Raw genomic sequence first — 25,770 nt, forward strand, 5'->3', positions numbered from 1 at the left:
ATCTAACAGTTGTGAGAAATGTGGAGAAAAGTTCTCCCCCTCTCCCTTTCCTCGCTATTATTTCAGCGTGCTCAGTTATTGTATTAAAATGCGTCAGTCGGCGCATGTCCTGTCCGGTGTTCGTCGTTTGTGAAGCTGCTTTTGTTCTGAAATCGTGTTACAAATTTAGCATACTGTCTAGTGCGGAAAATGATGCTGCTTCCTTTTGGATGTTGTCGCGAATTTGTCGCATTAACCGCGCTGAAAATCGTCCTTCCTAACGCCGCCTTTTACGGGTGCGTTTAAGTGGCATCTTGCGTATAGCTGCAGTCGACCCCACGACGTGAACTGCAGGCAAGTAGAGCTGCTTAACGCTCTGTCTTCTATATCATCGTAATATTTAAGGGCGTTACCCACAATGTGTAACCATATACAGGGTTGTCCCTCATAACTTGAGCCAAGGTTCTAAAAATGAATAGCACTCCGGGCGCGAATTGAACCCAGTGCATAATGCTGGCCTGTAGCCTGGAGTCACTCGGTATTTTTCTTCCTTGTGTAACTGATTAAATATGTTTAATTAACCAACATTTTAAGCCCCGCCGGGGTCGCGCAGTGGAATCCCAGCCTCGGCGGCCGCTTTTCGGTGGGGGCGAAAAGCAAGGCGCCCATGTGCTGTGCGATGTCAGCGCACGTTAAAGAATCCGAGGTGGTCGAAATTTCCAGAGTTCTCCACTACGCTGCCTCTCATATCCCGAGTGGATTTAGGACGTTAAACCCAACAAACCAAACCAAACCAAACCACCTTTTTAAGTATCTTCTCGGTAAGATGTGTTGTCGGCCTAGTTGGTGCAGTACTTCAGACGTCCTATAGTTGTGCGAAAGAAGACACACGACAGGATACTACAGTACGAGCGCAAATCGTCCGGTATTCTGTCGTGTGTCTTCTTTCGCGCAACTATGGGATGTCTAAGTAAGTGGGATGTCTGTAGGCTCCAAGTGTGATAGGCAAAGTTGTAGTGTGCCTTCGGAAACCTCTCAGTAACTTGTTTCCTACACGATATATCTCGCGTGGTCCTTTTTTTTTTTTTCGGCGTTCTAAAGGAAGCCTGCGAAACATAAAAAAAAAGAAAAGAAAAACGCTCGACGAGCTGCTTGCGCTCCTCTGCTTGCGTGACAGGCCGTTATGTCTGATGTAGGTATCTGGACGTGCGACTCCTGTCACATGACGGCGCAAAATCTTCAAATGCCGAGAGGTTATGAAGCGACAAACGCTTCCAAGGCTACGAAAAAGAAAAGGAAAGTAGCCTTTTGATTCTTCTTGAAAGAAGGGCGAAGCGCGTGAGATCTGTCGAAGAACTGAAAAACGATACTGCAAATTTAAACCTTAGCTTTCGAATAAGAGCGAATAGATCACATGGGGACAAAGCTGAGTATTAGTGAGAAGAAAAAAAAAAATATCCCTTGGTTGTATTCAAGCAAGATAATTCATGTATTCTGCAGACAATGACTCTTTTTGCATTCGCCCAGTCCGCTCTCCTCCTACTTACCGTTCTTCCTTTTTGCACCTCGCACACCGCACGTGCGCATGGGTTTCTGTGTCAGGTGGCTGGTCTGGCTTCACACTTTTGCTCAGTAACCGACGCGATGTATACGTGAAACTGTGCCCGCAGGCTTTTCGAGTTTGCGGATGCAGGTCATACCGTATGTGCTAACAAGCGACGCGTTTGGGATAGGATTTTGCTGTTCCCGATTCGGCCTTCTGCCCCGTGCCGTAGTCTGGTCTCGGCAGTGACATAGCGTTATCGCATCGCCAGCGCTTGCGGGCCGAATTCTAGGTGCATGTGTCACGCGTGATTTTGCATCCTTCATTTTGCTCTCCGACTTCTTATTGGACGATGTAGCCATGTACCATGCTTCAGCGGCTGTCAGTGGAGGAGAGCGAGCTACATTGGTTCGTCCATCCATTGCATAAGGTAACGAAAACAGAGAAAAACGTACTGGCGGCATGGAGCGAAATATTGGTAACTCTTCTAGAACGTCGCTTATGCGTCGCACAAATTTGATCATTCTGACTTGCGCTAATGACCTGGACACCGGAAAACACGCACTAGACTTGCCACGCTGCGAGTCTTCGAGAGCGTCCTCGTATGTCGACTGATCAAATATCCAAACGACAGTTCACCACTCAGCTAGCCTTGTTGCTTACTGGCGGACGCGTTCCGCACAAAGCGAGGCCACCAAGTGTGCACGCCAGGCGCTGCATGCGGGTGCGTGACTGGTCATTAGCGCAGGTTCCTCTTGTTCTTCCTTTTTTGCGTCTCTCTTTTTTTTATTCCGACGCACAACACTTCCACTGTTGCGTCTTGTGCTGCGACGGCGTTTAAAAACAAGCAGTTCGCGCAAAATTCTGCCTCCAGTGCATGCAGGCGAAACACGCGCGGGAGTCTTTGCCCGCGCCCCCGTCGGCTTCTCGCACTATCGCCAACGCCTCCTCCCCCCCTGCTTGAAGCGATTCATCATTCTCTAATGGCGGTCCTGCCCCTGTTTAGCTGAAATGTGACGTGCAGCAACTCTCTTTATCCTCTGCTATTATGGTTCTTACTTTGCTCTCTTTTTGTGCTCCGGGATGACGGGGACAAAAATTCGCAGTCGATGCTGTGCACTAGCGGCGCCTATTTCCGGCAACGTGTGCCAGTTCTTCGTATGCGGATTTATGCTGTGCAGGATATATACTTTGCCCTGCCATTCGACGCCATTGTTTTCTCCTTTTATTTTGTTTTTGCGCGTTTCCGTAGGGAGGTAATTTTAGTGCCATATATATTTTTTTAACTTGCACCAGATACATCTGTGTAGCAGAACTCCTCCATTGGAGCTGCTCATGTGTTTGTCTGCTTTCCTGTCTCGTCTTGGTAGCGCTGTTTCTATCCATTCGTTCTCCATTGGTGTTTTGCTATACTATTGTAGCCGCGGTGTCGGTTAAAAAGAAAAAAAAAAAGGACATCCTTTTAACTGCACTTCGGGCGATGCTTAGATGCTGGTTTTCTGTAGTATCGGGAGAAAAATTGCTAGTGAATATTTCCATCAACAGATTGCCTGCATTTCGGCGGAAAATTTGGTATTTGTTACCTGTTTACAGCCGACGCGCTTCGCGGCTTGGTGCACCATATATATAGGCATGCGCTGTGTGTCAGCATGTGTTTGCGCGACATTAGTTGAATGGTTATGTTCTCTGGTACTCACGTGTCGTTTGCCTCCCTTTTCCCTCTCGCCCTTCTCTATCTCTCTCCTTCCCTTTGTCCTTCACTGTTGCAGGGATGACCGCGTGAACCGTGAAGGCTGAACACTCTTTCTCACTCTCTTTCTTCCCTCACCTCAACGCTGGTTCCCTCGTGCTACGTCACTTTCTACGCTGCCGCTGAGGTGAGTGAAGTGCATTTGGCTGTCCACGGTGCGCGTAGCTGAAAGCTTCCGCTGTCCGGCCACGAGCCGATCACGGAGTCGCTCTGCAGTGGTTTCAATGCTGTTCCCAGGCAGCATGAACCATGATGGCCCACGATGATGGCACTGTGCTGGCAATGTCTGCCCTTACATGTGACAGACATATGGACATATATTATGGTGAGGCTACCAAAGAAAAATATAAAATAATATGCCTCTGCCCGTGCCAGTAGGTATAACGGGTTTAAACCAATAGTAAGAAAAATGAATAGGGATTGCTCCAATAAAAAAATTTGCTTTAAAAAAATAAAAAAAAAAAAAGAACATCTACTATCCAGCCCAGCTGCCGCCACGGGAACGGGCCAGTCATAGCGGATTTATTCCATTAGATGGTTTCACTGCGGTTGTGGCGCATTCTACATGTTTCTTGCTGGTAACATTTTGTTTAGATGGTTTTCCGGGTCGGGGAAGGGTCCGTTGAAGAGGCCAAGCTTTTGCCGTGTGGAGGGGGCTGGTGGTACTGGGCTTGTATTGTCCGGATGTTGTTCCTTGCGGAGACGGTTGGTGGATGGCTTGAGTACTTGTGAATTCTAAAGTGAATTCTTAATACAGATTAGATTAGAGACCCCCCACCCCTTAATTTTGTTCCCAGGTGATTTTCCCCTCCCTCCCCCTCTCCCCTCTCCTCGTCCACCCCCTCCCTTCCAGACAGTCCAATATTGAGCCAGTAGTTCGTGCTGCCGTCTCGTCGCTGCGGTTTTGCTCAGTTCGTAGTGGAAAGGGACTTCTGAGACTAGCTGACAATTTTACACGTTTTTCTAGTTTTTTTTCTTTTTTTGAAATCCGTTGAACGGCGCTCGCGCACTCGGGTTTTTCGTCCAAAGCGGGAGATTGCATGGCCAAAGTACCTCCCGCTAATGCGTATGACTTATGTTTCGCCACAATACGCCCTTTTATTCTGTACCGCCTTCTAATTTCGCGCGGGATATCACTTGCGCAGTTCACCACTCGTCGTGCCGACGACTGTTAGCGAGCGAATCGCGTTGCGCCACACGAGAACCGGAAAGCGTTGTACGCAATCGGGTCGAGGCCTTCGCCGACTCGCGTGTGCGGGGAAACGCGCTTGTCCGATCGAGCTCCTCGCGTTTCGCCGGCCTCTCGGGGAATCGTGCTGCGTCCGTGACAAAAACCTCGCGGCTGCATAGCGCGTATGTACTTGGTTCGTGCGCGAACAGTGAGAAGGTCACGCCCGCTCGCGGTAATTCTGCGAACTCCCCGCCACCCACGCGCAGATCGGTGCGGAGTGGAAGCGATGGAGATGCAGCCCGGTTTCCGTGGCAACGGCCTTCAGTCATCCGCGTGGCGGTGGCCTGGATGATGGTGCGTCACACTGACGTTCAGGCATTCGGTCGCGCGCGCGTTCGTGTTCGTTCAGGCGCTAGCAGCAGGATTGTCTGAAAAGGAAAACAGAAATAAGCAAGAAGGGTGTGCGGCCCCGCAAAAGCTGCCACCAGCAACTCGGGCCTCCTCAACAGTTGCCGGTGAAAGTAAAAAGGACTGATAGTCGAGGTGAAACGGACAGGCAGATGATTGCCGACCGTTGCCGAGGCTTCCAAACAAGATTCTCTTGTGGAAGACTCGTCATCTCTTAGAAGTCTTTAGGAGTAGTCGAGTGCCTCTCAGTCATGGAACATCTTTTGCTGGCTTTAAATGCAAAACAGAAACAAAATATGCGTACCGAATAAAAATAGTATACGCATCGAGGAACTAAACAAAAACCTCATGACGAAAGAAAAAGAATGCTTCGCCGCCTGCAGAGTTTCTCGGAAAAAAAAAACAAAAAAAAAAAAATAAAAGCGTAATTAGAGCCGCTCGTGAGCTCCCGCAGTCACTTTACCGCTGAGCCTTGGCGGCAATAAAGAAAAAAAAAAAAAAGGTAGGCCAGGAAGCGAGCAAGCAAAAACGGAAAGGAGGGGCTGGAGTGGCGCAAAAGAAGTGGTGGGAAGCCAGCGTCCCGGATCCGATTAGCGCGAACGTTATTACGCCGCCTCCTCCGTGTAGCAATGCTGCATTAGATCTTCCCTCTGTTGCGCGAAACAGAGGCCTAACCTCGCCCCACACGGGCGCTTTCTCGCGTTTTTCCTTCACTGACATTTTTTTTTTTCTTCTTCTTCTTTTATTTCACCTCTTGCTTCTTTTTCCTCCCTATACTCCTATGTTATATTCACCTTCCTCCATCGCCGGCAAAACTTTAGGAGGGCGATCGCGTAAGTGTGGTAACTTGGATATCCCTCTCTCTCACGTTTAGCGCCGGTGAGAAAAACCTGTTGCGCAAGTAATTCCCGCTTCCTCGCAACTGCACAGATCCTCCGACTGTCGCGCACTTTTTCCGCCTTAACGCGAGTGCGCCTTCTTTCCTGGTAACTATTGGCAACTCCTTAGTTTTCTCTTTCATTTCGCCTTTTTTTTTCTCTCTCTCTCTCACTGTGCAAAGTGAAGCGAAAGGTGTTGCGGTTTTTTCAGCGGCGTATATATATATACTACACACCGCTGCTCTCCAAGCTCCTCACTCGAACGTTTCTGGGTTAGCAACAGCAACTCCCGGAGAGATGAGACCGCGGACCTTGCGGTGTGGCCGTATCTTGGCGAATTTATAGAGGCAGGCTTGCGGCGCGTATTTCTCTCTGGGCTCTTTTTTTTTTTTTTTTTTTTTTTTTTTTTTTTTTCTTCCCCGAACCGCGGCCAAGCGCGACGGCAGCAGCAGCACTCCGCTCCTTTCTTCCGCGCCATTGCAGTTTTCGTTAATAATTAAGGCGTTCGCAACGAAGCGGGCGCGTGTGTAACGGTCAGAGTTAAATAATGCGAGTAAGGCAATCTCGTTTTCTCGCCGACCGAGCGATGGAGGGTGGGTATAAGACGAAGGGAGGACAAGGGAAGTGCCGGAAAGTGTACGAAGTTGTTACGAATGGCGACGCAGGCTGGGAAAAGAGTAAGTAGAACAAATATAACACTTCCGGATGCCTCGGTACATGATACAGGCACACGAGCTTGCGTCCCTTTCCTCCGCTCCGTGGCTTAGGGTAGGGTGCGCGTGCCCTAATAACTTGCTACGCGGTGGTCAGGGACAGGAACACGGAGGATGGGTTAAAGCAAAACGAGTAATTAAAAAAACTGGGTGCGAAGGAGCTGGCTGCATGGCGGGAGAAAAATAAATGCATTACGCTCGAAAGGGGAATGGAAGATACAAACGCTCGTCACTGCACACTCGCCGCCTCAGTGCTGCCAGCGCTGAGCGCCTGCTCCGTTCTGCGAAATCGCGGGCGTGTGCACATCGCTTCTGATGGTTCCTAAATTATTGCGACTTTCAAACGGCATGTATGTACAGCGCGCCGTTATTACTTTTCTCTTCGACTTTTCCGGACAATGGATGGGTCTTCTTCGTCTTCGCGCAAGGATTTTTGTTCCTTCAACGGCTCTTTGTCTAACCCTCTTGTTTGCTTTCCACCGGGTGTTACTTTTTTTTTTCTTACATGTCCTTTTTTGTTATTTTTACCTCTGCGCTCGCGCTGTTCTCCTTTGTTCCTCCCCACTTCGCACTTGTCTACCTGTCGCTGGCGCTTTCTCCCTCTCTTCTCCCGCTCTTGGATGCAGCGAGAGAATGAAAGGGAGAAAGAGAAAGCGCGAGAATCCGCCGGGGCTGTAAAACGCTTATTATTAGCTATTACCGTCATTTTTGCAGCTCGCTCTCGCGTGGAGGCCGGCGGTGGCGCTTTAGCTAATGCACCCACTGGCTGGTGTTCGTTCGTGCGTGGATAAGCGGCCGAGCGCGTGCGAACCGCGGAGGAGCTCTGCGCGCTTCGTCCCGCGCCGAGCCGCCATCCTCAACTTTCATTATTGCGGAGCGCGGCACACCGCGGCTATAGTTGTTCTAGTAGGAGTCGCGAAAGCGCTGCTTCCATCTTTCTCCTCCATCTCTTTATACCTCGTCTTGTTTGTGTTCTCTTTATCACATCCGCTCTTGTCTCTAATTTCTGTATAAGCTGACTTCCTGCTGTATCACACATATTTTTCCATTTTCTTTTATGAGGCACCTGCCGGCATTCTGGACTTTGGTCTCTCTCTCTCTCAGCTTTTCTTTTCAACAGGGCGTGCTTCTCGGCCGTAAAGTCGTGCACGCCGCGCGTGTATTCGTTGACGATGATTACTTTTTACGAGTGAGCGCTCTAATACAATCCGCAGCTCGCGTGCTCCTTCTCTGTCGCTCTCTTCCTTCCTGTCGCTTCGGCACCGTGCATCATAAAAGGAGAGTCCTACTCAGCCCTTTCCTCCCGCCCACTCCTCCCTTTCTTCACAACCGAAATACATACAGGGATACGCACCGCATATATATATATATATATATATATATATATATATATATATATATATATATATATATATATATATATATATATATATATATTATAATCCACGTGCCTTTCAGCTTCTTTTTGTGCTCTCCTTCCGGCCGTTTGCTGCGGCCGAGCCCGGCGTACGAGGGCGCCTTCGAGAATTGGCAGCATCGTTCTTTGTGTCCCACCGCATATTTTTATTTTCTTCTTTCTCATTCATGCCGTACCTCTTCCTGCCGCGCTTTATAATCTCGTTTTCGAAAATTGCAGGCGCGCCGCGCCGCTGCTCTACTCCCCTCCTCCTTGTTCCTTGCATTTTACGGCCGTTTGTTTCGCGCGGGGCCTCGAACAATGCCAACAGTGCGCGCGCGTGTTGGCCGTCGTTTTTAAGCTCGCCGGTGGCAGATAAAGGCCCTTGCGCGCGCTTTCATTGCCGCCTCCGTAAATGCGGCCCCATAACTCGCGCCGCCGCGTAAGCGACATTGATGCGCCGAAAATCTAGTCGGGCGCGATATCGCGGCCGTATATTTTGCCTTCTTCATTACGCCTTTTGTAATGTGTCCATAAGCGCGAATGCCCGCACCCGCCGAATTCGCTGTCGCCATTTCTGTACCTCTCTATTTATTTTTTGTTGTCTAATTGCGTCCTTGATAACCCTGCGAAACTGCCTGCTGCTCCTCTTTCTTCGCCCTTCGCCCATAAAGCTCTTGCCTCCTACAATGTGTTTAACGAGGAAGATGGTATGTTGTACTTTGTTGTGGGTATTCGTGCTTCTTATTGGTAAGGGAACGTATATAGTACTTTTCCGTGTAGTCATAACAGCGCACTTACGGCTGTTTTCAACCGTTTCTTCCGCGAAGAGGGCTGCTGTGGCTGCTTCGGTCGTTTAAGAAAACACGGAAGAGCGCACCGACGGCCACGTATGCGTCGAATGAGACGAGAACCGGTGAAACCGCGAAAAAAAGCAGCTACGTAAAACTCGTAGTTGCTGGCAAGGAGGTACACGAGGGCTTCATCAACGCTTGTACGCAGCAGCCTTCGAAGCATAAAGGTGGAAATCGACCGCGCTAATAGTCAGTCGTCGTTAACTAATACCACATCTTTGCTCTTCCCGGTGCAGTTGTCTCGTTCGCGTTTCGTTAGTCGCTGACAGTGCTCGCACAGCTAGCGATGCGGCATTCGTCGTAGCATAACACGCGAGTGTTTACTGCGCGCGCCAGTGCCCGAACACTGTGCAGCATGAGAAATGTCGCGTTCTCTGGCACGTGCCGAGGTCTCAGAACACGCGCGATTGTTTTCCCTGTTCAAGCGTCGTGCGGATGCAGTGTCAGTGGAGCGTTCCATAGAGCGTGTTATGCGTTTATCTCGGCGCAGCTGTGCTAGCGGTGTGCGCGATTCTGAGTTGAAACCGGTCCATGTCTTAACCAGATGCCAGTGGCAGCGCTGAATAGGCGTGCAGTGTTGAAAGCTTCCGTTTTACTCTATATTTTTTATTTGTGGTTAAAGAGTGCGGGCCTCTCGCTCAAGGTCATGGATGGTCATCGTTTCTTTTCTGTTGTCACGTTTTTTAGCAGTGATTTGGTTGCATTTAGTTCCCGCGGTGCAGTTGTCTAAATAAAACCTGCCCTTTCCGTAAGACATGCTTCGGCACAGAGGGTTTTTCTGTAACGATTAAGAATTTATTTTCTAATATTTTTTTCTTTTTTGCACCATTTGTCATAGTTGTCCCGGGTGGTCGTGGAAAATACTCCAATATGCAAAAGGTGGCTGCCCTGATGCTTGCAAAACTAAGAATTGCGCTTGAGGGGAGTCAAGTCGCGTTTAGTAACGCTGCCACGGATAGAGAGGCTCAGCGTTGCGCAATCTTTCTGCTTTTAGGCCCGGTGCGCACGCGTAAAAGAGAAACAAAGAGGGAGAAAGATAAAGAGAGGCATTAAGACCCCTTGCGAGCTTTTGTTCTGTTTCCACAAGCGCGCGAACTGCTCGCTTTGGCAAGCAGTCAGCACGCAGACGCGCCCGCGCTTCGAAGGGTGGCGCGTCGGTAGCGGCTATGCGTTGGAGAGCAAGAGGAGCATGGGGGTGGAATGTGCGTGCGAACTACAATGGGATCTCTCGTGTGTCACAAACGGGGTCCCGGGCAGAGAAAGATGGGAGGCGGTCCCGGCCAGGTCGCGCGCGGGTAGCTAAAACCGTCGCTGGCAGTGCAGCGGGACTTGTGCTGAACAAGGCAGGGCGCGAACCTGCGCGACTTGCGTGTGTATACCTTTCCGAGCGGGCGCTCTCGCTATAGCTTGGCTTGCCCCCCCTCCTGCATGCTAGCTCGGGCGGAGCTCCGACCTTTGCTGTCGTTTACCGCTGTTTACCTTACCGCAGCTCGTTTTAATTGGCGGCGCCGGAAGACTGCTGATCTTTGCCGTTCCCTGTTTAAAATCTTGTTCTTTTTTTCACTCCGCGGTTCTTCGGTTTCAGCTATTTCCGTTTCTCATTGTATCGGAGAGCTCGCAGCTTCTCTGACCCTCGTTCCGTTGACGTCTTTGCGAACCCCTTTTATTTCTGGAGCACGGCTTCAGAGGGTCTGCCGGCTAATTGCCGGGCTTAACCTTGTCTCGACGTGTCCCGTACCTGCCCTACCTCGCAAACACTTCTGTCCCTTGCTTATATTGTGCTTGGTTGGAAACGCCTCTGTAGTCTATATTCGCCAGCTTCCCGGATTTGGCTTTCAAACAAGAGTCTCCCGCAATGAGTTTTTGTTATATTTTTCCTTGGTTGAGGCCCGAGGTTAAATCTTCGCTGCAGCTCTTGGGGGCGCTAGTGCACAACCATCCGCCCAACCATCCGCCGCAGAAAAAACAGCTATGTAAAACTAGGTAGTTGCTGGCAAGGAGGTACACGAGTAATCCAACAACGCTCGTACGCAGCAGCCTTCGGAGCATAAAGGTGGAAATCGACCGCGCTAATAGTCAATAGAAATGCGTTATGCGCATTTCGCTGCCTTTTAGAGTTAAAAGTAAAACCAGGTACAGCTCCGAGGCTTATTGAGCGGAACTACTCGTAGGCAAAGTAGAGGAGCTCCATTGAAGCGTGTACGAAATACGTGAAGCGCCGATCAGTATAATAGCGGTTACGCGCACTGCGGGAGGCATAGGGCAGCGCATTTGAGACACTTATGTGTGGAGTGCCAACGTGCACGCTTTGTCGCTACTGGGGACCCCCAAATCAGCGACTTCCAGTTTACCGCGCGTGTCCGCTACAGTGTGCTTCTCAGAAATCGGGGCTTCTCAGGGCTTCAGACGAAAGCCTTGAAAGTGAAACTGTGGTTTCAAATAGAACGAGTGAGATCCCGAATGATGTTCAGTTGATTTGCGTAGAAGTTTTAAGTAATGAAGTTGTATATTCTTCTGATATCGCGGCGTAACGACTTAGGCAGTGAGTGGAAAGAAAAGAGCGCTTTAGGTTCCAATGAGGGGGGCACTTTCGTCCTCCTCCGCGATCATTGAATTAAACCGGTAATGAAGTGGGCTTGCTCCTGATGCAGAGTGAAAGTTCTCTCGCGTTTTGGTGCGGTATAAACTGCGTAGTGTCTTCCCGCAAGTGTTGTAATCCAACCTGACAGCGTATGCAGCTCGTGCTCCAAAAGGCATCGCCGTCGCCGTTACCAGAATTGAGAAAAACGTGTAGGAAAAGAAAAAAAATGATCACGTGATTTCGGATCGAAAATGCGCATTTGTACCTCGAATTGTATGCCGTTCATTAGAAGTGTAGGTGTCTATCCACCGAGAAGAGATATACATACTGCGCCTTCCTGTTCCCCAAAACTAAATCAATTTAAAGACGTTTAACACTTTGGAAAGCTCTGTCCTCCTAATTTTTCGACTGCACGACATTACTTTCCGGTTGTGCCTAAGAGCCATCCACGCATATAAAGATGTACTGGCTCACGAACTGTGCGACCGAATGATTGTTAAACATCTCTGACGCACTGCTCAATATGCGTCGTTTTTTTTGTTTTTTTTTATATATTGCTTTACACGTAGACTGTGAAAGACGCGAGGTTTTTAAATAATCACTGGGTTGCTTAGTTACATTTATAGCTGAGAGTGCTGTAATTGATTTAACACAACTTTGAACCCTTGCAGCGAAACGGCTACTGAACACATTCGGTCTTGAGAACTTAATGAGACAGTCAGAATGATGTTCGTGTCGCCAAATTCGAGTTTTCGCTCGTTACTGACGCGTGTCTTCTGGTGAGAGCACTTTTGGAATGTTCACTAATAACTGGCGCTTTTAACTTCGCTAGCCGTCGCCAGAACTACAAAGGATGCCATCTTTTTATCATGCTTGCTTTTACAAAAGAACTACGTGCGCGGAGAAATTTCGCTTTCAAAAGTGCCGCCAAAGTCGTGGAATAGTAGGGCTTGCCGTCAGCAAATGGTGCCGGCGGGCCGATGCACTAAAAGTTGTGATTTAATTACCGGCTGTAGCGAAATTAACTAAGTGCGCTCTTAGTCGTGCTCATAGATGTGGCGCCTTTGGTGCCGAACGTTTGGTTTCGGGAACTTTCCTGGCGGCCTTTCCGGGTTCGTCGCCGAGTCGACTCTTTTGGACCTCGCTTTAGTTGTTTTGCGTTACAGTAGCGGAAAACTGGGAGGACTTAGTGACCGCGTCTGGTTTCTCTCAGCCTGCAGACGACCGCGGCCACTTATCACACGTAATGCGTCCTAGTTCGAAAGTATAGTCTACTCCTGAGAGAGTATATGTAGTCAACTCGCTGGCTGTCGTTGTGGCCATTTCGAATTGCAGCCGTGTCAATTTGCCATTTTCGGTACTTTCCTTTTTCATCTCTCTCTCTCTCTCTCTCTCTCTCTCTCTCTCTCTCTCTCTCTCTCTCTCTCTCTCTCTCTCTCTCTCTCTCCCTCCCTCTCTCTCTCTCTCTCTCTCTCTCTCTCTTTCTTTCGCTGCTCGTTTTTTTTTTTTTTTTGTATTCCCTTTCTCAGGCGCAGAGTCGAGTGTTCGTTGCTGCTTCGATGAGAGCACTTAACCCTCGAGCGAGAGTAACGCAGTGTGCACTAGGGCGTGGCCTAACTGGGCGTCAGTAATCTTACCGTGAAGTTCGCACTTTTCGATATTCACGCGGGAAGGAAGGCAAGGATATCCGACACTCTGGTCACTTGTGCCCATGCGTATTCACTGATTTGAAGCTGTTGCCAACTTGGGCAGTAATCTTGAGATAAGCCACCGAGACTGCCCCCATTCATAATTCGCGGAAGTCTTTCTGCAGCCTTGAAACGGTTGGCAGCAGTTGTACGGCAGTGTTGAAATGAGAATTGAACCCACCAGGACACTTAGCTGGATCCTCAGTCGAACTCGTTGCTCTTTGGCCATGCACGCATGTTCGTATATACGGCTTTGGTAAAGCGGGGAGGGCTTCGTATCTGCTCGGGTGGTCTTCCTCATTAGAACCGTTTTCATTAACCTACACCAGATACACTAAAGTAGAAGCCTGCAATACCTCCAATGGCTTTTTGCTGCACTAGTGTAGCTGGTGTAGGTCAAGAAAAATGCCCTATTATATGGTAGATTACGACTTTGTGCTGACGACTGTGTGTGGCTCGAACCTAGCTGACACCGAAGTGAACTGAAACTCTAGTGCACCTAATCGGCATTCGGCGTAACCGCGCTAAACCGCCCGCCATTTTTTCAGTCGTTTGCTGAGAGGCCTGAGTGGTATAGCTGTAGTTCGTTATCCGGTTTTGTATTTGTCTCCATTCGCTTCTTCTTTTGCATTTTAAGTCCTCAGTTGCCTCGATCAGTAGCGCCGTTTCGCGCGAACACTCCCGACTACGCTGCTGGAATGTTGTAATGCGAGGCTGGGCATAACTCTGTGCCGTGCACAGCGAACTGCGTCAAGGCAACCTTGTCGCGCTTCAAAACGGCTCTAGTCGGGATGATCACCGCAACGAGTAGGGTCGTTTGTTTGTGCAGCCCGAAAAAAAAAAAAACAGTTTCAATGCGCCGCTGCCTGTATATAACCGCTGCGAAAGGCGCCGGTCCGGGCAGTTTTTAAGCCCCGAATTCATCTCGCACTCCCGCACTATAAGCGACCGCGCTCCATTGCGGGCAAGCGTGCGTTCAGTTATTACTGCAGACACCCGTGCACCCGGGCTCCCTGAAAATGCGGCGGCGCACTGCGTGCCGACGGGCGTATTAATTTTCCCGAATACAAACGAGCCGGTGGCTAGAGCGGACACACTCCCGACGCCGACGCGCTTGCCGGCGGCGCGGTGTACGAGTACGTGACCTCTGCGATGCACGGCCGCCGTTTGTTCCTGTCGGAACTCAAGCGTCCGCGCAGACCAGCAGACGTGCATTACTTTTCTTTACCGCCGTATGGGGGCCGTGCTCATCGCTGTCCAGTCTCTACCCCGATGGTCGCGACTGGGGCTGCGCTTGTGAAACAGTGCTTGGGTGGCGGCGGTGCGAGCGTTATTACCGCGCGCTTTCTTCGCCAGATCGACGGTTGAGTCTCGCATGTTGAGGATATGTGACCATAATGCGCGGAAACTTTTACAGTCACCGGGCGACCTTGATATGTGTTTTAAAGTGGATAAGTTTAATTCTATTTCGTATTAGTTTTGCTCTATAACTGAGCTAATCTCAGTGAGGGAAGTGCGCACGAATTTCAGGGGCGGAGCAGCTAATGCATGTATATGTTTTTGCAGAAATTGATAGAGCGCTGTTTTCGCGACATCCGTTACAGGGGCGAGCACATGCATGCACTCTTATTCGCGCACGCGCGCGCGCTGATAGGTGTTCTGCGCTGTCGCATATATATTCCTTGACTTGCGCACTCAAAAGCTTTCTCCTTAGATTAAATAGACTTGTCCCGGTTCTTTTTGTCTTTTTTTTTTTTTTTTTTTTTTTTTTTTGCACAGCGTCCCACTCTGCTGCCTACCGGAAAGAGTTTGCAAGTCGTCTGGCTCATTTGGTCCGGCTCTGATCGTACTGTGTTTCAGCGCCCCACGGTGGCTGAGATGGTTGCGGCGCTAGACTACTTATTACAGAGACCTTGTTTCGATCCCGGCCGCGTTTCGATGAAAGCTAAAAATGAAATGCGCTCGTGTGTACTGCGTAATATCAGTAAATGATCAAGAACCACAGGTAGTCGAAATTACCCGGAGCCCTTCTCGGTGCCGTCCCTCGTAGCCTGAGTCACTTTGCGATGTACAGCCGTCATCATACTTACCACAAATGCTCGAACGCGTGGCCTGAACGGATATTTGCATCGCTCATCGCTGGGAGCTAGGTCTTAATTCATGCTGCACAGTATGTTTGTGTTCGGTGGAGATCGCCGGAGCCCCCCTTTAGCCACTTTGGCAGGCTGTCGGACCCATCGGCCAGTGCTGAGCGGCTCTTGACCTTTTGACTGTCGAATATTCCGAAAAAAAGATTCACCCCCGGTGTCAAAATTTTTTTTAAATGTTATGCGTTTAGCGCAGTACCCGTACGGTAAAAACGCCGCAGGACAGAATGCGGCGGCAGTACCCGTACGGCAAAAATAGTCAAAGGGTATAAGTTCGTCGAGGCCACGCGTTCGAGCATTCGAGTGAGCGTGTTGACGGCTGTACGTCGAACCCTATAAGCCATACACTATTGTCACAAATGTTTAATCGGTAGGTATAGTTTCAATGCTTACTTTCCAGGCTGAGACACTCTACAGAATCAGCTTTGCGTGAGCAGCCTACTGTTGGTAATACCGGAAATAAGTTTTTTTGAGTTCGTCGGTCGCTCGCGGAAAACAAAGTTAATATTTAACGCTCCCACCGCGCGTGCTCTGTCGCATCTTTTAATCTTCATTCTCGAATATAAAGAAAGCTTTAAAATATCAGGCTGCAGCTGTCCGTGTCCTTTCTCTTGTTTTGTCCTTCAGGCATGCCCATGATTGTCTCCTGCCCCTCGCGTAGTTTGTTTCGTGCCCCCATCGCCAATAGCCGCCCCTTTGTGCCCGATGCTTCCTGTTTTATTCTATATTTAGTTCTATTTTGTTACGTGACCGAGTTTTCTTTTATGCAGAATAGAACAACAGACTGTCCATTGCGTGCTGTTCGTTGTTCTTGGAGGACTATTTGGCATCCATACCGTTTATTTATTGATTACGTGTCGCTGTATCTTTAGGGCATGTGTTGTTGATTACATCTTTCGCGTTCCGAACGAAGGCTCGATAGCAGTAGCGAACTGTTGCTTCGTGCGCTTAAACGTATGATTGCTACCCGGCGAGTTTTTGTGCCGGCTGTTTCGACCAGCCAGGAGCTCTCTACCGCGAGGAATTCACGCCATCTTCGCTTTAGTCGATCCATTTCGACGGTCTTAGTTCAGTGGCAGCTTCTGTCCTCGCCGTGCGAGGCGCCGCGCACGAATACGGACTGCCAGCGCCGTCCTTTAAATGCGTTCTGGGCCTCTGCGACGCTCGGTTTACTGTGAAATTATTCGAGTGCCTCGATCGCTTGTCTCAGGGACGCGTCGCGATAATTCCATGAGTGATGACTTTCCTGCAAAGGCCGAGCGAAGTCCTCCGTGTGTCGCGAAGGGCCTGCCATCTTTCTTTATTGCAGTAATGAATAGATTCAACAACTTTCACATGTTTCCGTTGTCATACTTTTTGCGACTGCAGTGCAGAACTTGCATCTACCACGTTAAGCACCACTCCTTTACCCCGCCGGGGTGGCGCAGTGGTTACGGCGCTCGATCACTGTTCCCAAAGACGCGGGATCGAATCCCGGCCTCGGCGGCCGCTTTTCGATGGAGGCGAAAAGCAAGGCGCTCGTGTGCTGTGCGATGTCAGGGCACGTTAAAGAACCCCAGGTGGTCGAAATTCCCGGAGTCCTCCACTACGGCGTCTCTCATAGCCTGAGTTGCTTTGGGACGTTAAACCCCACAGACCAAACCAAACCAACCAAACACCACCCCTTTAAGGGTCATTCATGGCTTACGACTGGTCTGCATGTCCGGTATGCAAGAAGAAAGGTTAACCACGCTTGCGTTGTTCACAGGCGACGGCTGCGACCATGCGTGACCGGTGTCCGGACGCCGATAGCAGCGTTGGACTGGATTTTCCCAACAGATAACGCCAGCTCCGCTTGAATATCTGCTTACGTTATTTTTGTTTCGTTTTAGCTGATTTCCGAGTCGTACTTTCGCGGTTTCTTTTTTTTTTCTCCGGGCCCCCTTTTCGTCAAAGTTCCGATCACGCATCTCGTTTCGGCGTTTCGTCGTCGGCTGCACTTGCCGAGTCGTTTATCCCCCGCAGTGCGCGTGTTTGTTTACTCACCCTCTGCATGCCATACGGGTTGCTTCCGTGTTGGAAGATGCCGGGGATCGGAACAACTTTATGCAGAAAGAAATACCGACGGTCGCTTTTTATTCCTGCTGGCGAAGTAAAAATTAGTGAGGTCGACGCTGCTGCTGCGCGTAGCAGCACACACACTCGTCGGAGTGTTTGCGCTCACATCGCGTACGCTCAAATGAGAAAGAGGCAGGCAGGCTTCACGCCTACAAGACAATGTAATGCAGACAGAACGAACGGAGGACAAACGGAGAAGTTGTTTAGAGGGCATAAGGTATGACAGGAAGTCAGGAACAGGATTCCCTGAAGGGACATGCAGTTCGTCCTGGTTTGTTTTGTATTAGCCAGTTTCCTGGCTACAATTTTTGTTCTTGTGGCAACTCCCCGCCTCTTTCCCCTTCCCTTCTGTTTTCTTTTTTTTTTTTTTTTATCCCCGCGCAGTTCACCCCTCTCCACCTGTTATTGCACCCGTTGGCTACAGTGCAGCTGGATTGCGAGTGAACGGGAACGGAAGCATTTATTTCTCGAATGCTCTGCGGCTTCGAGCCTTTTTCGATACAAGTGTGGTTCTGTGAAGAAGACTACTTTATCTCTGTCCTTTTTTTCTCTTTTTTCCCTTTCTTTTTTTTTTTTGCCGTCTGAACTGTTCTGCTGCTTGCTGTTTTTGCTTTTCTAACCCCTTCTGCTACTCAGCGAGGATTCGCCGTCGGCGTCGTTGGTGAGAACAGGTAGTGGCGTCTGGCGGCGTCGATCGCCTTCCTTCCCGGCGAGTGCTTGTTCGAACGGCGCCGCGGCATCGTTCATCGCTGGGCAAAGCACAAGACACGCTGCGAACAGCAGCAGCAACAGCGCATCTGACCAGCCTCGCTCGCTCGCTCGCTCACGCAGCAGAAAGAGTGCTCGCTGCAGAAACAATAGGTTCCCGCTGAAGCCTCTCCTGGTTTTATTGTCCCCGCCTTCCCTCGCGACCAAGTGTATGGAGTGCGGCCGGTGAAGAATATATATATATATATATATATATATATATATATATATATATATATATATATATATATATATATATATATATATATATATATATATATATCCCACCCGCTTGGAAAGTATTCATTGCGGAGCATCAATTTCGGCGCACTTGCCCGCAGCCTTGGCCTGGTTCGCCCACCGACAGCTTCGTCGCAGTTGCGTATAGCAGCTCTTCTTTCCCCCTTTTGGTTTTCCTTTATTCCCGCCTTCGCTTAGCTCAAGCGTTCATTCCATGTTATGTATTAGTGCGTCGAGCTCCCATATTTTTATTTTTGTTTATTTCGCAGTTCTGTTGGCTCTTGTTTCGCTACCGTTATCGTGGCAAGAGCGGTAAACAAGAGGCCATCGCCGAGAGCCGCGGCTTTGCGCATGCTTGCGTTCCTTTGTGGTTTCTAGCTGCCCCATTTGGTCAGATTACTATAGTTTCATCGTTCATACCTCGTTCGTATATCTGCATATCTGTATTTCGTGCAAGCAGGCCCTGTCTTAGCTAAGTCCAGACCTAACTGAGTCTAAAGGAAAGACTGGAGTCGAGACTGGGCTGCAGTCCTGACTTGAATAAGTCGATTCTAGTGCCGTCTTAGTTAGAACACAAGGACGCCAGGTACCTGAGTAGAGAAATTAGGGAAATGTAGAGATGCGCTTGCCCTGTCCCCACTGTAAGATGTAAACATTCCGTCAGTCTTGCGCTGTGTATACAATTTGTGCCACTGCTTTTTGCTGCTTAAGATTGTGTTACGAGGTGAAAGGTCCCAAGTGGTTGCTGAGGGCGTTCAGGGAAGCCACTCTGGTGAAGAGCCGAACCGAAGCGTCCGGTCTTAAAGAAGTCTGATCTTATTAAAGACACCGCTTAAGTCTGGTCTTAGCTCGGACTTTATCGTGCAAGCCGGCCCTGATATTGGCGTGTTTAAATCAATCGACGCCCTACCATGCGCCTTGGCCATGGTGGCTTGACTATTGTTTCTTGATTAAGCACATTTAGTATACCGTGTTACTGTTACCCTAGTATCGGGAGCCCGCGAGCCATCAATGCGCGTGCGCATATCGCCTTCAGGGCGTCAGATGGCGCCACCTGCCCTGCTTGCTCTCCTGCCGCCCTCAGAGGCAGTCATCGCGCACGCACTGGCGGCGTGCGGGCTCACTCTTGGTACTTCGGTAACGGTAACACGGTAGTCTCAGAGGATCTTTTCATACTACACTTCCGTGAAGTCTCCTTTTCTTGTTTTATTTTCTGTCTCCTGTAGCTACGTCCTAGGTCAGTGCTATCTGCATAAAAGTTAATAGGAAAAGGGAAGTTGAATTCAAAGTGCTCCGGTTTTTTCTTCGCCTTGGGGCTCTGTCGTGAATCGCGCGAACGAAACTACGCCTATGGCGCCGTGTTGTTTGCGCGTTGCTTACTTGTCGCGATTGGCCCGCGTGCTTTCTCGGAGGTTTCTTGGAATAAAAAACAAAATAGCTCTCCGTTAGTTCGAGGGCACGTATCGCTCAGAATACTTCGACAATGCTCTTCGCTGTGTTGTCGTGTCCATTGTCGTCGTGCGCTCGTGCTGTTATATATGTGTACTTTACTGCCTGGAGTCTGACCCGCGAATGGCGTCCGCGTGCGGCAAACAAGTTCTCCGGAGGACAGCAGGGGTTCCATAGCTGGGCGTCCTCGTCAGATCGGTGGCGAACTTGATCCGCGGGTCCTGCCTCGGCCCGCCTGCCCTGGAGACGAAACGGGCTGGCTCGTTATCCGGAGCGCTGACTGCGACAGACTCCTCCCCACCCCCGGCATCTCTTCCCAAAGCGCCTTGTCCGCAACTGAAAACTGCGAGTTTGACTTGGCCGCGCGCGAGCCTATCCCGCGCGTCTCCTAACGATCCCGTACCTCTTTCGAAATGTCGTGTATCGCCTCCAGACCCCCTGAGCGCACGTGTCTGGCCCTTATTTTTATTCTTTTATTTTGTTCAGGCAATGCATCCTTATTTGCTCGTTCCTGTTGCATGGTGCGACGGCATGCTTTTGTAGCTAAGCTTTTTCATCGACCGCTGCGTGGCTCCTGCGGCGCTGGGAGGAAAGCTGTGTCCCCGAGCACAAAACGCCGCGCGTACTGCAAACAGCGCCCTTGCAAGGGCGCTCGCGCGTGTGCACCTTCCTGACCCTGTTCAAACTTTAGCATCGCGCGTCTTTAGTGATGCCTTTGCCGCCAGGCTCAGCAGAAGCTGCAGCTGCTTGCTTTTTTTTGCGGGGCCCGAAGCGCGGCAACGGTGCTTGTTGCTCCCCTGCCTTCCCTTTGACCTGCTCGCTGCTTCTTTCCTTACCATAAGTCCCTGGCCAGCCGCTGCCCCTGGCCTCTAGTTAGGAACAAAGGAGAGGAAAAAAAAAAAGAGTTGTAAGAACCGAATTCACGAAAGCTGACGGGAGGCCGGAGGCATTAAGCGTCTGGATAAAAAAAAAGAGAGAGAAAGCGCAGGAATGCATAAGTAAAGAAGTGTAGGAAGCAACAGCTATGCAGGCCTCCGAGGAGGTCGGTTGAAACGACTCGCCGCCTCTCTTCCAGATTACAGGAAAGCTCCGTTCGGAGTCGCATATCGTTTGGGGAGGATCCGGGAAGGAGGTGGGGCTAGGGTGCCAAAATGCGCTCCTGGGGCATCGTCGGGTCTGGAAAGTATCGCGAAGCATTGGACGCGTAGTCGGCGAGAGCAGCCTGCTAGACAGACAGTGATCAAAAACAAACAAATAACAAATAGAGTGAGGTGCGAAAGGGCGCGCCAAATGCATTGACTAAAATAGAAGAATGTAGTAGAGCGCGCAGGGTATTCGTTTCAGGCAACTCGCTCCTGCATTCTCGTTGCGATTTCCCATGGTCCTCCTCTTCTTCGAAGGAAGACGAGGAGGAGGAACTCCATCCACAAGTTGCGCGAGTGGGCAAGCGCGCTCTTATTCCGCACGCGGCTGACTCCCACGCGCCCCGTTCGTTCTTGTTGTCTCGCCGGCTCTCTCGTGCGCTGTTTCATCTCAGTTCCAGTGACTGCTGTGCTCTACGTTGTCCCCCTCCTCCTTGTTTTGCATAGAGTACCGGGAGTGAGCAAGCGAGAGAACGAACATCGCGCGCCACACCGCGCGGCGAGAAGTCTGCTCGCAAATCGAGAAACAAGGCGTGGGCGGCCGTTTTCCTTATCCCGTCCCTGGCGCGGGCGCTTAACAGCTTGGGCTGCCGCCTTCCATTTTCCCGGTTCCGTTTTGCTTCTTTGCCATTTCACAAGTTTTTATGCACCCATATATGCAGCGATGTGCGACTGCGATCTGTTTGCTCCCCTTCTTCTTTTCTCTTGTTCTTTCGTTATCTCCGCAGTGTCCATTCTCCGTGCCTCCCCCGTGTCGTTGTCGCCGCCGTTTCGTACAGTCTCCTCTGTTTTCACCTCGTTGTTTCTTTCGCACTATCCTTTAAAATTTGCTTCTCCGTCTCCACAATTTTCGTAACGGGGGAGTGAAATGCAGATGGCTTAACTGCGTCGGTCGTACATTCCAGTTTTCTCTCTCGCTGTGCCCCGCGTACGTTTTCTTGGCCGCGAGGCCTCTTGTGTGCTTGCCTTTGTTTGTTTCTTTTTTGCTGCTGCGTCACGCGAGAGAAGTCGTCTCGGGGAGAAGTTGGCTCCTCCAACTCTTCCTTCTAGCCCCTCTTCCCACTATGCCGAGCACTCTTTTACAATTCAAGAGGAGCTAAGGTGCGGATGAGCTCTGTCGCGGCGGCAGCGTCCGCCGCTGCCGGGATGTGTCTCGACGCTGTCGCCGGCGCCACCGAGCGCGGCTGCGCGCCCGTTCATCCGCGAGTGAGGAGGAGATGCATGCATACATGCATGCGTGCGCATTCCGGCTGCCTCCGGGCTTCTTCTTCTTCTTCGTGTACTCCTTTCCCGCTTTCGCTGTCACCGAGTCGGTTTGTTTTCCTTTCCTGTTTTGTATCTGTGTGTTTCTTTTTTTTTTTTTCTTCTTTTTTTCAAAGCTCCTTCAGGTAAGCATGCTGCCAGAGAGTGCTAACTGCGCGCGGATCTAGTCTTGCGGTGACGGCGGCCGCCGCAAATCGACTCCCGTGCCGGTGGCATCTCTGCACAACCGCTTGCCTGCTGCTGCTGCTGCGTTGTGCTTGCGTGCTCAGCGACGGAGCCGGCTCGCTCGTTCCCGAGCTCTTTCTCGGTGAGCCCGGTTGTCGGTCGCTTGGAAATGGCTTCTCTCGGCAAAATGCGGCCATTCCTATCTTTCATTCGCGTCTTCTCTCGCTCTTCTCGGGTGCTCTGATAGACCTTTGTTTCTTTTTCTTCTCATGTCCATTCTCTCAGTCGTGCTGCCTGCCATCGTCGCCGTACAGCGCACATAATACACGTGTTCTCGGATTCGTTCTCGTTGAGCCCCGAGCACGCTCTGTAGGTTTTGCCGCCCGACTCGTGTATACATTCGGGGTCGCTCGCTTTCCTTTTGTTTTGCCGTTGCTCTGAGCTCGAGGCAGCGGCAGGCTGGCATTTTGCATTTGGAGCTTGCCAAGGACTGCGCAGGTAAGAGACGACCCGGGCAACGGAAGCCGGTATAACTCGCCGCGTGTCGTAGGGCTGTGGAAGAAATTGAGCAAGGCGTAGGCATAGCGAATCACATTTCCCTGCGGGAGGCCGAGATTCTGGACATTTTGTTTATTCGCACTGTTATCCCTTGTTTAGAGGGGCGGTAAAATATGCTGGCTGTTATATCTACACTTTGTTTTAAGTCGCCGACTTTTCTCTTTTTTCTTTTAAACAAGATACGCATGTTCTGCCACTGATGCGTCAGGCGTGCCGAAGGCCCGCCTGACGCAATCCGGCAGCGCTTTTATAGGCAATCGATTTGTCCGCGAATCTGCATGCCGCGCCGTAAGAACAGATTCGGGCGCTCCGCATCTACGGTACAATGTTTCAAGTGCGCCCAAGAAGTGAAAGAGGGAGCCCCACTGTTCTAACGCACGGTCCAAGCCACCGTTGCCCTTTTTCTATCGTAATAACTCACCATTTCACCCAGTTTTCGTTTGAGGATCTTGATTTGCTCGCTTCTCTTATTTCTTCTAACGCCCGCATCCTCTATAAGCAGCCTTGTAATACTTCTTTATCCGAAGCCCTGTCCACCATTAAATACTGCACATACCTTTTACGCTTCGATCCGAAGCCCCACACCGCGATGTAGGCCTCGCTATCCGCATCAAGCTGAATTAACGCACGCTTCTGACCGCCGCTTTGCGTATCGCGCATGAGCCAGTTTTTCGGACCGGTGGCACTAAAACGAATGACTTTCTCCACTTTGGACACCGTCTTCGCTGGTGTTCGCGTGCACTCTTTGGCGAGTACTTCCGGTGTAGTTTGGTTTTGTTTTGTTTGGTCTGTAGAGTTTAATGTCCCGAAGCGACTCACACTATACCGTAGTGGAGGGTTCCGGAAATTTTAATTACCTGGAGTTCTCTATAAAGGGCGCTGACATCGCACGGACACTGATCTTACCACTGGTCATGAAATCTAACTCGTAGCGCGCCCTCATCGGGCCTCCTAGCTGTTGTCTTCCACGCGATCCTCTCTGCCGATTTTGCATGTACGCACCTTCTTCATTGGGAAAGAGCATATCTTTCGTTTTTCTCTCTACATCTCCCTGACGTATTTCGTCTACTACGCCGGCTAAGAATAGGCCACTGCTCGCGCACACGGCTATACCTGCGCCTCCGAGTTTCGAGATTGGCTTGAAGCTATCCCGTGCTTCGAAAATACGCCTCGCCGGCGCCCGCGGTATCCTGAGCACGTCGGCCGTCATCAGACTAGAGAGCTGAAGCGGGCCCCAGTCCGCCCAAGATCTTCCAGCGCGTCCGGGCGGTGACCTTTCTTTGGCCTCGCAGCGGAAATCATTATACGCATCGGGCGGCGTCTAGGAGCAGTGGAACATTACTAACCGATGGCCTGCAGCCATTGTTCAACTCTTCTTCTCTGTGCCATCTTTTTTTGTTGTTTTCGTTCCACGGTTTGCAGCTTTATTTTCTATTTCTGCGCAACCTCCAACGGTACTTCCGTTGTGCCGTCAATTAATTTACTTTACCTCCCGGCTTCATACGTGTCTTTTTCAATTCCTGAGAGTTTCATAAAGTTCAATAATTTTTATTGCATCCTCTTGTTTGCTACGAAGAATAAGCTGGTCTTGTTTTGCCTATCTTACTCTGCTTTATTTCCTTCACTCGTAAATAGAGGTTCTTATCCCCAAGTGGTGCAAGGTTCGTGTTTTTTTTTTTTTTTTTTTTTTACGGGTAAAGCGGCACAATAATGAAAAATGCCTTTTAACTATACGGAACTGAAGCAAAGTATACGAGGCTCGGGACTCGGAGATGATCCGCGTGAGTGCTTCTCTACGACAATTATTATCTTTTCCATCGAGGTTTCGTCCAATCAAGATTTTATCCAGCCTCTCCGTTACTCCAAAACTGGTTTGTGCTAGTTTGTACCTGTCATACCTATAGTGCTGCACAGATTACTGCGTCGCAGCTTGTTTTCAAGTGTCTTCTTGTGTCGAATCCTGACAGATATCGCTGATGTTGTGCCTTGGGGAAGTTCTTCGAGAGGTTGAAAGGAGACGTAGAGTAAGACAAAATTTAGGAGCACCAGAGAACGTGCCTTTCAGGACTTTTCTCTTTTCTCGACTTTTTTTTTTTGCGCGTTTTTTTTTTCTTAAGCGTTGTCCCCTGTTTTAGACTACCTCGCCGCGATGACTCAGTGGCTAGGATACATGACTGCTGATGTGCGAGGACGCGGGTTCGATCCTTGGCCGCGGAGTTCGCATTTCGATGGAGGCGAAGAGCGAGGCGCCCGTGTGCGCTGGCCCTGCTGGGCGATGTCAGCGTACGCTAAAATACCACAGGTCGTCGAAATGTCTAGAGCTTTCTAGTACGGCGCCCTCCCTCATAGCCTGAACCGACTAGCGACGTTAACTCCAATCTTGAACCGAGTGCTGAACGTGCAATCATAACGGGAGGGATGGGGGAGGAAAAAGCGAGGAGATGGTATTTTCGCCCGAGTCGTGTTCCTGCATGCCCTGCGTCGGAGAGTGGATGGGCTTGGGAGAGTGCGCCTCTGGGAGGAGAATGGGCTCGGACGTAAAAAGGGAACGTGTTGAAAGAAAGTGGATGTTCATGAAATTCGATAGGCACTCACTTACGCACCACTAATGTTGCAAGTATCTTCGGTCTCTCTCTCCATGCCTTTGGCAACAACTTCAAGCCTCGAGCTTTTTTTTAATTATTTTTATTTCGGATGTGAAGCTGATTGTCTCTGTCAGTTGTGAAAGAGGCTTCTCCACTCTCGAACGAAGAATCGATACCGCCCCGGCTGCTTTCCCAGAGCTCCGAAAATGCGGTCTCTGCACGAACCATCCTGGCATGGCGTGCCGTACCTACGTCCAAAGAAAGGTTCAGGTTGAAGCCAGTGGTCCGGAGAGAGAGAGATAGAAAAAAAAAAAAAAGATTACTCTTCAGAAACACGTTGCTCCCGACTCGCGCACGCATCTTTTAGAGAGAAGCGGGGGAGAAGTAGCGAGGGAGGTTGAGACCGAGGTTGGGGA

At 50.2% G+C, this 25,770-nt stretch overlaps 1 protein-coding gene across 11 annotated transcripts in view; it reads left to right on the forward strand.

Annotated features, from left to right (window-relative positions):
- LOC146186578 (poly(rC)-binding protein 3-like) overlaps window positions 1-25,770 on the forward strand; it is a 364,017-nt gene that overhangs the window by 267,466 nt on the left and 70,781 nt on the right. For 10 of the 11 annotated variants that reach the window (XM_084607303.1, XM_084607300.1, XM_084607298.1 and 7 more), the window contains one exon: window positions 3,292-3,399. The exons of the other annotated variant lie outside the window; for it this stretch is intronic. The gene's annotated coding sequence lies outside the window, so the exon portion shown is untranslated. The remainder of the gene's footprint in view (window positions 1-3,291; window positions 3,400-25,770) is intronic. 11 annotated transcript variants of the gene reach the window in all.

Source organism: Amblyomma maculatum, chromosome 6, assembly GCF_055883805.1.
Source record: "Amblyomma maculatum isolate TAMU_Amacu chromosome 6, ASM5588380v1, whole genome shotgun sequence".
NCBI classification, from domain to species: domain Eukaryota; kingdom Metazoa; phylum Arthropoda; class Arachnida; order Ixodida; family Ixodidae; genus Amblyomma; species Amblyomma maculatum.